This window comes from Neoarius graeffei, chromosome 18, assembly GCF_027579695.1.
Source record: "Neoarius graeffei isolate fNeoGra1 chromosome 18, fNeoGra1.pri, whole genome shotgun sequence".
NCBI lineage: Eukaryota > Metazoa > Chordata > Actinopteri > Siluriformes > Ariidae > Neoarius > Neoarius graeffei.
The window spans coordinates 6,927,281-6,937,483 of record NC_083586.1 but is presented as its reverse complement, the minus strand read 5'-3'; the positions used below and the strand labels follow the sequence as shown (position 1 = coordinate 6,937,483).

General features: G+C 46.9%; 1 pseudogene; it reads left to right on the top strand.

Moving 5' to 3' along the window:
- Window positions 1-229: 229 nt before the first annotated feature.
- Window positions 230-3,539, top strand: LOC132866574 (uncharacterized; annotated as a pseudogene).
- The last annotated feature ends 6,664 nt before the right edge of the window (window positions 3,540-10,203 follow it).

Below are 10,203 nucleotides of genomic sequence, written 5' to 3'. Positions count from 1 at the left end.
ATATTGTTTAATTAGTGGCAATATTTTTGGAATTCAACCACAGGCCACTATATCACATCTATATTATCTCCTCCTTGTAAATTATAATTTATTTTATTAACTTGTTTTCAGTTTGGTGTAGGTCTATAGTAGTAGTAGTCACCAGTGAACACACCCCCAGGGGAGCCCGAGAGGGGGGGAGAATGAGCACCCCAACTGGACGGACAATCAGGCAATGACCCATGCAAACGGACAACCGACAACGAATACCACATGCATATGTGGCAAGAGCTGTAAAAACCCGCGGGGTCTGAAGGTCCACCAGACCAAGATGGGATGTTTGGTGAAAGTGCAGCCAGAGCAGCACACAAGGAACAGCCTCAGTGAGCTGCAGGAGGAGCCAGTGTGGGATGGGCCCCACAGCCCCCTACATACTCCAGAGGACCTTGGTGAGACGCAGGAGGATCCGGGCCAGGAGTCACCCCACAGTGCCCAGAACCTCCATGCTCGGAGCCCAAGCACCAGACATCCCACAACACCAAAAACGGGTCAAGTGGCCTCCAGCCAGCAAAGCGAGTGAGTGGCAGAAGCTTGATGATGATTTGGATGGTATCCTGGAAGCCACAATGAAAGGAGGGGCAGACAGGAAACTCCAAATAATGGCCACCATGGTCATCAGCATCACCACTGAAAGGTTTGGAACAGTTGAGAAGCATGCTGCTGCAAACCCCTACTCCAAGAACCGCAGGGCAGAGAAGATCTCACAACTGCGACGGGAACTCCGGGACCTGAAGAACCAGTTCAAGGGTGCAAGCGAGGACCTGAAGCCGGGGCTGGCAGAAATTCGCTGTGTCCTGAGGAAGAAGTTGCTTACCCTCAAAAGAGCAGAGTGGCATAGGAGGCGGGCTAAGGAAAGAGCTAAAAGATGCGCTGCATTCCTAGCTAACCCCTTTGGGTTCACCAAACAGCTGCTAGGCCAGAAGCGCAGTGGCCATCTAACCTGCGCAAAAGAGGAGGTAGACTCGTACCTCCATGAAACATACAGTGATGCAGTGAGGGAGGAGGACCTAGGTGAATGCAGAGACCTGATCAAGCCACCTGAGCCAGCTTGTGAGTTCAACACCAAAGTTCCCACCTGGAAAGAAATTCAGACTGTGGTCAAGGCTGCATGGAACAACTCAGCACCTGGACCCAATGGAGTCCCCTACCTGGTGTACAAGAGGTGCCCCAAGCTCCTACACCATCTGTGGAAAATCCTAAGGGTGATCTGGAGGAGGGGGAAAGTCGCCCATCAATGGAGATCTGCAGAAGGGGTGTGGGTTCCAAAGGAAGAGAAGTCTACCACCATCGAGCAGTTTAGGACCATCTCGCTGCTCAATTTCTAGGGGAAGATATTTTTCAGTATCCTTTCCCACCGGCTGTCAGACTACCTTCTTCAGAACCAGTACATCGACCCCTCTGTGCAAAAGGGCGGGATCTCAGGGGTACCAGGGTGCCTGGAACACAGTGGTGTGGTGACACAACTGATAAGAGAGGCTTGAGAGGGGCAAGGGAACCTATCTGTGCTTTGGTTGGATCTAGCTAATGCATATGGCTCTATACCCCACAAGCTGGTGGAGGTGGCATTGGAGAGGCACCATGTCCCGTGTAACATCAAGGTCTTAATCATGGACTATTATAACAGCTTTTACCTGAGATTCTCCTTTGGCACAGTTACATCAGAGCGGCACTGGCTAGAGAAAGGGATCATCACTGGATGTACCATTTCAGTGATTCTCTTTGCCTTGGCCATGAACATGCTGGTCAAGTCTGCTGAGCCGGAGTGCAGAGGGCCCACAACCAAGTCCGGGATTCGTCAGCCCCCCATCAGAGCATTTATGGATGATCTGACAGTAACAACAACATCAGTTCCAGGATGCAGATGGATCCTCCAGGGCTTGGAGAAGCTTACCACCTGGGCCCGCATGCACTTCAAGCCGGAGAAATCCAGGTCTCTAGTCCTGAAGGGAGGGAAGGTGACCGACTGGTTCTGCTTCTTCCTAGGAGGCACCCAGATCCCATCAGTCACAGAGAAACCTCTGAAAAGCCTTGGGAAGATCTTTGACTGCTCCCTGAAGGATACAGCCTCCATCAGGGCTACCAACGAACAGCTGGAGGGCTGGTTAACTACAGTGGACAAGTCAGGTCTCCTGGGGAAGTTCAAGGCATGGGTGTACCAACATGGCATCCTGCCCAGGATACTGTGGCCATTGCTGGTCTATGAATTTCCCATATCCACCGTAGAAGGGTTTGAGCGGAGGGTCAGCAGCCACCTCCGATGCTGGTTGGGGCTTCCTTGGAGTCTCAGCAGTATCACCCTCTACGGCAACAACAACAAGCTGACCCTACCACTCAACAGCCTTACTGAGGAGTTCATGGTTGCCAGAGCAAGGGAGGTTCTCCAGTACAGGGAATCTAAGGATCCAAAGGTTGCTCAAGCTGGCATCGAGGTGAGGACAGGCAGAAGGTGAAAGGCGCAAGAGGCGGTGGACCAGGCAGAAGCTCGGCTGTTCCACAAAGAGTTTGTGGGATCTGTGGCGACCGGTCAGGCAGGACTGGGAACCATATCAACAACTCACCTCAGCAGGCTCAAGGGCAAGGACAGGCGGGACCGGGTCCAACTCGAGGTGCGGGCTGGAGTTGAAGAGCAGCGTGCAAGCCAGTGGGTGGGGCTAAGGCAGCAAGGCGCATGGACTAGATGGGAGGAAGCCATGGACAGGAAGATCTCGTGGCCGGAGTTGTGGAGGGCTGAATCGCTCCACATAAAATTCCTCATCCAGTCTGTCTATGATGTCCTGCCCAGCCCGTCAAACCTCTTCCTTTGGGGCAAGGGTGAAACTCCATCATGTACCTTGTGCCAGGGAAGGGGAACTCTGGAGCACATCCTCAGCAGCTGTCCTAAAGCACTTGGAGATGGTCGCTATCGCTGGCGCCACGACCAGGTGCTGAAGGCAGTTGCTGAGTCCATCCACTCTGCCATTGACTACAGCAAGTGCTTGCAACCACTGAGGCATGGAATAACATTCATAAGAGCTGGGGAACAACCTCCTCCCCAACCAAAGGTCCAAACAGGACTTCTGGGAACAGCGAAGGACTGGCAGCTAAGGGTGGACCTAGGAAAACAGCTAAAGTTCCCTGAAAACATCTTGGAAACCAGCCTGAGAACAGACATCATCCTACACTCAGAGTCTTCCAAGCAGGTCATCATGTTGGAGCTGACGGTGCCCTGGGAAGAGAGAATGGAGGAAGCCAGTGGGAGAAAGAGGGAGAAGTACACCGAGCTGGTGGAGGACTGCCGCAATAGGGGGTGGCGTGCAAGATGCTTGCCCATTGAGGTCGGGGGAAGGGGCTTTGCAGGGAAGTCACTCTGCAGGGCCTACAGTCTCCTAGGCATCACAGGGGCATGCAAGAGGAGAGTCATCTGCTCAGCTTCAGAGGCCGCTGAGAAAGAATCGCGATGGCTGTGGATACAGAGGGACAAGGCATGGATGAGTGCTTCTTGGACACAGGCCGGGAACTGATCACTCCAGGTCGGGTCGCCTGGGTGAGGGGGTCTGAAGTTGAAAGACCCGAAACCTCCCGTGACCCCAGGTACTATCACTGATGATGTGTCCAAGATTCTGCATCACAAGATGTATCTAACAACTGTAGTAGTAGTCGGCAGTGGTAGTAGTAGTGGTTGCTGTTGTAGTAGTTGATGTTGTTGTAAATCTAGTATGACTAATTACCTTGGGTATCAGGGGTATCAGTTTTTTCAGGTGAATGTACTCTCTTTCTGCAAAAGAATGACAAAATAGATGTATTTTTCTTTTTTTTCTTATCCATGTTTTCTTGTCTCTTTCGAATATTCGTACATAGACCGTAAGACGCCACCTAGCGAAAGACTTGGATCAGGTTTTACTCACTTGGGACGCTACAAACGGGGCAGCATAAATACACGAATGGGTCTGATGTATATTCAATATGGCGGCGGTCAAAACAAATTCATCCGATGCTGAAATCTGTTGAATATCCAGATAATTATATTGAAAATTGCATATTTGTGCAAGACTTTCGATATTGGGACCATGAAGTCAAGTAATACGCCACGAAACATTCCAAATAGGGTATAAAATGCTTGCATCCATATTGGCCCCTGACCCTCTCGACAATGCGTTCATTAATCGAAATAGTGCGTCTTAGACGCGGGCGCGCCAACAATCTGAGTCTCTGTGCACTCAAGATCTGTGAAGAGGATGATTGTCAGCTTTTTTGCAGACAGAAGATCAGGAAGGCACCCGGCCCAGATGGTGTGTCACCCTCCTGTCTGAAGGTCTGTGCTGATCAGCTGGCCCCCATCTTCACCCAGATCTTCAGTAGATCCCTGTAGCTGTGTGAAGTCCCCTCATGCTTCAAACGCTCCGCAATAATCCCGGTTCCCAAGAAAACCACCATCACAGGATTGAATGACTACAGGCCTGTAGCCCTCACATCTGTAGTCATGAAGTCCTTTGAGAGACTGGTGTTGTCACACCTGAAGGACATCACAGACCCCCTGCTGGACCCCCTGCAGTTTGCCTACCGGGCAAACAGGTCAGCAGATGATGCAATCAATATGGGACTGCACTACATCCTGCAACACCTTGACTCTGCAGGGACGTATGCCAGGATCCTGTTTGTGGACTTCAGTTCAGCATTCAACACCATCGTTCCAGACATCCTCCACACCAAGCTCACCCAGCTCACTGTGCCCTCCTCCACCTGTCAGTGGATTATAAACTTCCTGACTAACAGGAAGCAGCAGGTGAGGCTGGGGAGCATCACATCCAGCACCCGGACTATCAGCACTGGTGCCCCCCAGGGGTGTGTGCTCTCCCCACTGCTATTCTCCCTTTACACCAACGACTGCACCTCAAGAGACCCGTCTGTTAAACTCCTGAAATTTGCAGACGACACAACGGTCATTGGCCTCATCCGAGAGAGTGACGAGTCTGCATACAGACGGGAGGTTGAACAGCTGGTCTGTTGGTGCGGTCAGAGCAATCTGGAGCTGAACATGCTCAAAACTGTGGAGATGACACTGGACTTTAGGAGGAGCCCCACCCCCACCCTGCCACCCATCACCAACAACACTGTGACTGCTGTTGAAACCTTTAGGTTTCTGGGCTCTACAATCTCCCGGGACCTGAAGTGGGAGACCAACACAGTCACCATCATCAAAAAGGCCCAGCAGAGGTTGTACTTTCTACGCCAGCTCAGGAAGCTCAACCTGTCTAAGGAGCTGCTGACACAATTCTACTCTGCCATCATTCAGTCTGCTCTCTGCTCTTCCATCACTGTTTGGTTTGGATCAGTCACCAAGCAGGACAAGAACAGACTGCAATGGACAATAAGGTCTGCAGAGAAAATTATTGGTGTCAGCCTGCCCTCCATCCAAGACCTGTACCTGTCCAGAGTCAGGAAACGGGCAGGTAACATTTCTGCAGACCCATCACACCCTGGGCACAAATTGTTTAAACTTCTCCCCTCTGGAAGACGCTACAGATCACTGTACACAAAAACAACCAGACACAAGAACAGTTTTTCCCCTCAGGCTGTCTCTGTGATGAACAGCTAAAACCAGACTCAAATAATCAATAACATCAACTGTGAAATATCTGCACACTCATATTGTCATTCTGTGCACACTGTATATTTAGGGCCTGAGCACCGTGCGGTGCGAAGACCCTATAGTTTTTCGAAGGATTATTTATTTTTTTTCTGTTGCACTTGGCTTTTTTTGAGGAATTTCCCATGCACGAAAACTCATGAAATTTGATACACACATCAGTCATTGTAACCGCTTCTCAGCCACAGACATTTGGCCCCGGGCATGGCCCAGGTACTTCATAGCGCCCCTTTTTCCATTTCCCATTGAAACAAATGGGTAGGACTTTGGAATGATGATGTCATAAGGTCATTTGGAGTGATGATGACACATGGTCATTTTTAACTTACTCCTCCTAGACAGTTCATCAGATTCATGTCAAACTTGGCAAACATGATGCCAAGATATTGCTGAAGTTGAATTGTGAAGGGATTTTTGATGTGGTGTTATATGTTGAAATGGCAATAATGTCCCAGGGACTTCATAGCGCCCCCTATGCATTAGCCACGCCCAACAGGGCATGAGATAATTGGGCTTATATGCATTTGGACACATGACCATTTTTAACGTACTCCTCCTAGACGGTTCATCAGATTCATGTCAAACTTGGCAAACATGATGCCAAGATATTGCTGATGTTGAATTGCAAAGGGATTTTTGATATGTTGTAATATGTTGAAATGGCAATATGTTCTCAGCCACAGATGTTTGGCCCCAGGCATTGCCCAGGGACTTCATAGCACCCCCTAATTGAAACAAAACCCTTTAGAACTTATGGCTAGAACCTTACTCAGAACCCTTAGATCAGTACAAAAATGACATGAATCATGATAGTTGTCCTAGCAACCTCATAAGATCTTAAGAAGGGATTGGGCAACATGCACATCACCTTTGAACATTTGATGTATATATGACACATGACCATTTTGTTGGGTGGCGGAATGTCCTGGGTTGCAGAACCACACGTGCGAGGGCCCGTCAAGGCTGCTAGTGGCTTTAATTATATTTATATTTACTATGTCATCCTTGCACTATGCACCATTTTGCACCAAAACATTCTACATGTACATAGCTTTTTGTTTTGTTTTTTGTCTATGCTTTTTTTTATCTGTTTGTACTAAGAGAGCTAAGTGAAACCGGAGTCAAATTCCTCATGTGTGTTCGCATACCTGGTGATAAAAGTGATTCTGATATATGTTGCCATCTACACAAAGTTCAATTATGGGCAATGTGCTGGAATCAGTAGCAAGAATCAGGGACAGCATATTGGGGTTAGTGTCACCCTGCAGGCATCCCCATTGCTGTGATAAACTCCCATGCATTGGGATACTGCAGTGCACCTGTGTGTCTGAGTTTGATGTCTGTGGAGAATTAGGCAGAATACAATGTTCAACATGATGCTACCTTTTCTCCTGTCTACGTCACTTTTTCTGGCATTCACATTCCCAGTGACCAAGTCTACCACAGTAATAGCATTGGCCAGACTTAACATTGAACTTTCAGTCACCGGGGAATGATGTCTGCATTGTGACATCAACTGACGATTTACGCTTACCCATTGGAGACTTGGGCTTAATCACAGGGTCAAAGGCATCAGCAGAATCCAAGTCTTGAGTCTTACGTCCCCCTTCTTCAATGCTAATGTCATTTAGGGCACCTGCGGTAGAAATTCTCATACACAAGCATTTTCAGTTAACAGATTATTCAGAAAAGTTATGAAAAGCATGGTGAAATGCTTACCATCTGCAAGATCAGAAGGAATCCCTGCATGCTCATTCTACGCAATTTTAAAATGTAAAAAAAAAAGGTGGTGCAGGATTCATTCTGGTCTTGTTTAACACCTGTTATTTGAGCAAGATCAGAAGCAGATTGAAATTTATTCTTCAGAAACTTGATTAACTGTTCAAACATACTTGTAATGTGTTTTGCATCAGACCATGCAAAATAATACTCCCAATCATCCTCTGACCCCTGTGTAGGTTTGAGAGGCAGGTCATAGTAATCACTTAAAACTCTCACCACCTCCTATAACATAGCATCAGTGACCTCCAGCCCCAAAATGCATGTGAGAATACAGTGATAATCAGGACCAGTGAGTTGAGCACAAGTGTGAGAGTGTAATAAATCACAAATGGCGTTTACATCTTTAGGGCTAGGAAGTGCTTGGATAATAATAAGCATTAATATCAGATAAAATTGGGGAGGTGAAATGTGGTCATTCTCACCCATAACCACAAAAGGGAAGGCTGGGTTAGGTTGTGTATCAAGTGGCTATATGGGTTTGCAAATTTTCTGTTGAGCATTAGGTTTATTTTGAGAGCAATAAGTTGCATCTCGCCTGGAGAAAACAGGTACAATATTTGCATTATTTTCAATAGGGAGAGTCAGCTCAGAGGTGGGGTTAATAGAGGCTACAATGAGAGCGCTAACTGCTTCCACATGTGTGTTAGTCTGCAGAGGCACTGTGGGCTGAGCACGGTTCATAGATTCATAACACTGCGGAGCTGGAGCCTTTCCATGCATTTACAGATGATACAGGGACAGAGCACACCACCAATGCAGATTTGGTCAATTTCACATCTTTTTTCTATTAATTTTACCAGCCTTTCTTCTGCGAGTATGGGCACTATCCCAATTATGTTTCTGATTATGCCAAGCATTCAAGCACAATCAAAAGTGTGTTGTAGCAATGTGATTGGGTGATGATGATTGAATTGACAAAGCTAAGTTATATATGTATCATATAAATAGAAGATGACATCACTGGTTTTGACTATACTACTGCAGTGGTTTTCAAAGTGGGGGCTGCCAGGGGGCGCTAGGGGGGCCTCAGAAAGTTGGAGGGATGATAACAAAAAAATTGCGCAAAAAAAATATACTTATTAAAAATAATTATTAAATATATTGTAATTAGTTTTTAATCATTATTATAAAATATAATTATTAATAATAATACATCATATCGAAACGTTGTTTGCCATGCTCATCTCTCCGATTGCCTGTGATGTTGCAGTTTGCGCCATTTATCAAGCTGCTTTGCTCCTCAAACTAGTGTATTGCTAGCGCAAAATGGACAGGTTTTCAAAGAAGAGACCGAAGGAACAAACCAACAGCCCTGCTGTGGAGGACACTGCTACGAAAAAAACTAAGAAGTCCTGGCTAAATAAAATCCGAAAATATGAAGCAGCATACATTAAGTACGGCTTTACAGCCATACAGAAAAATGGCTATGATTGCCCGAAATGCGTCCTCTGTCTGGAGACCCTGTCAAACGAGTGCTTAAAACCTTCGAAACTTCAGCGTCACTTGGTACAAAAACATCCGACAGATGCCGAAAAAACAGTAGATTTCTTCAGACGCAAAGAAGAGCATTTGGTCAGGCAATCTGCTGCATTCACCCAGCAAGCTACTGTCCCCGAGCAGGCCCTGAAGGCATCATTTTTAGCCTCGTACCACATTGCTCATGCTAAAAATCCTCACTCAATTGGAGAAGATTTGATTTTACCAGCCACCAAAGACATTGTCCGAGAATTGCTTGGTGAGGATGCTGCCAAAAAAATCGATGCTGTCCCACTCTCTGATAACACCGTGAGCCGACAGATTGGTGACATGGCTCAAGACATATCTGCTCAGCTGTTGGAGCAGGTGAGAGCCAGCGAATACTTCGCACTTCAGCTGGATGAGAGCACAGATTTATCCAATGAGGCCCAACTGCTTGTGTACATCAGATTTATTTCACAGGAAAGATTTGTGGAGGAAATACTATTTTTAAAGCACTTGAAAGAAGAACTACTGGGAAAGACATTTTTCAAGTTTTGGATGATTACATCGAGTCTAACAGATTGGACTGGACCCGTTGTGTGGGGGTGTGTTCGGACGGAGCCGCGGCGATGACCAGGAAGATCAGTGGAGTGACCGATCTCATTAAGCAGAAGGCCCTGCATGTAGTGGCCACACACTGCATGCTCCATCGTGAGGCACTGGTCGCAAAAAGGATGGATAACGAGTTGAATCAGGTACTACAGGAGGTTATACGTTTTATTGTTCAGTGCGAAAATATTTATGTTGAAAACATGTTAGTTAATAATATTCTTATGCTAAACAAATGTAACAATTATTGAATATTGAATAAAAGTAAGAGAAAACATTCTAAAAGTTGATGTTTCTTTACATATTTTGTAGCATTGTCTGTGGGTTTGCAAAGGGGGTCCCCGGCCGGAAGCTAATGCTGTTTGGGGGGCCTTGGCATGGAAAAGTTTGGGAACCCCTGGCTTAACCAACACTTCAGCTGGGGTAAAGGAGCAGTAGGTGGACCAGGAGGGGAGAAGAGGGCTTGGGAATGAAGAGGCAGGTTAGCTCAATGGCAGGTGGATGGCACTGCTGATGAAAGGGAAAAAAGGGAGAGAGATGAAGTGGGGGCAAGGGAAGGCTCTGTCTGGCATGGGCTGTGACAGTTTTACCTCATGATTTTTTTTTAAATAAACATGAAAGAAATTTTGATTCTTGCAACACATTTCAAAAAAAGTTGGGATAGTAAAGGATTTACCACGTTATAATAT